This window comes from Onychostruthus taczanowskii, unplaced genomic scaffold (genome assembly GCF_017590055.1).
Source record: "Onychostruthus taczanowskii isolate IOZ18803 unplaced genomic scaffold, ASM1759005v1 scaffold396, whole genome shotgun sequence".
Classification (NCBI taxonomy): Eukaryota; Metazoa; Chordata; class Aves; order Passeriformes; family Passeridae; genus Onychostruthus; species Onychostruthus taczanowskii.
The window spans coordinates 4686-6159 of NW_024501415.1; positions in this window are offsets into that span (position 1 = coordinate 4686).

The following is a 1474-nucleotide window of genomic DNA, read 5'->3' on the forward strand; positions in this document are numbered from 1 at the left end:
GGGGAAAGGACCCACCCCGGGGGGGACAGGAGCCACCCGGGGGGACAGGAGCCCATCCTGGGGGGACAGGAGCCACTCCTGGGGGGACAGGAGCCATCCTGGGGGGGGACAGGAGCCATCCCAGAGGGGACAGGAGCCATCCCGGAGGGGACAGGAGCCACTCCTGGGGGGGGACAGGAGCCACTCCTGGGGGACAGGAGCCATCCTGGGGGGACAGGAGCCATCCCAGAGGGGACAGGAGCCGTCCCGGAGGGTCCCATCCCAAACCCTGGTGGAGGGGACATTCCCAGGGAATGGCTGTGACACCTGAGGGGTCCTGACCTGGCTTGTGACTCCTGTCCTGACCCCATCCTGGGGTCCCGACCCAAATCTTGATGGTTCTGACCCCAATCCTGGGGTTCCTGACCCAAATCTGGGGTTCTGACCCCAATCCTGATGGTTCTGTCCCCAGTCCTGGGGTTTCTGACCCCATCTCAGGGGTCCCGACCCCATCCTGGGGGTCCTGTCCCCAATCCTGGGGGTCCTGTCCCCAATCCTGAGGTCCTGACCTCAATGCCGGGTTTCTGTCCCCAATCTCAGAGTTGCTGTCCCCAGTCCCAGGGTCCTGTCCCCAATCTGGGGTGTCTGTCCCCAGTCTGAGGGTCCTGTCCCCAATCCCAGGGTCCTGATCCCAATCTGGGGTTTCTGTCCCCAGTCCCAGGGTCCTGACCCCAATCTGGGGTGTCTGTCCCCAATCTGGGGTGTCTGTCCCCAGTCTGAGGGTCCTGTCCCCAATCCCAGGGTCCTGTCCCCAATCTGGGGTGTCTGTCCCCAATCCCAGGGTCCTGTCCCCAATCCCAGGGTCCTGTCCCCAGTCTGAGGGTCCTGTCCCCAATCTGGGGTGTCTGTCCCCAATCCCAGGGTCCTGTCCCCAATCTGGGGTGTCTGTCCCCAGTCTGAGGGTCCTGTCCCCAATCCCAGGGTCCTGACCCCAATCTGGGGTGTCTGTCCCCAGTCTGAGGGTCCTGTCCCCAATCTGGGGTTTCTGTCCCCAATCCCAGGGTCCTGACCCCGGTCCTGGGGTGTCTGTCCCCAGTCTGAGGGTCCTGTCCCCAATCTGGGGTGTCTGTCCCCAGTCCCAGGGTCCTGTCCCCAATCTGGGGTGTCTGTCCCCAGTCTGAGGGTCCTGTCCCCAATCTGGGGTGTCTGTCCCCAGTCTGAGGGTCCTGTCCCCAATCTGGGGTGTCTGTCCCCAGTCTGAGGGTCCTGACCCCAATCTGGGGTGTCTGTCCCCAGTCTGAGGGTCCTGTCCCCAATCTGGGGTGTCTGTCCCCAATCTGGGGTGTCTGTCCCCAATCTGGGGTGTCTGTCCCCAATCTGGGGTGTCTGTCCCCAATCTGGGGTGTCTGTCCCCAATCTGGGGTGTCTGTCCCCAATCTGGGGTGTCTGTCCCCAATCTGGGGTGTCTGTCCCCAATCTGGGGTGTCTGTCCCCA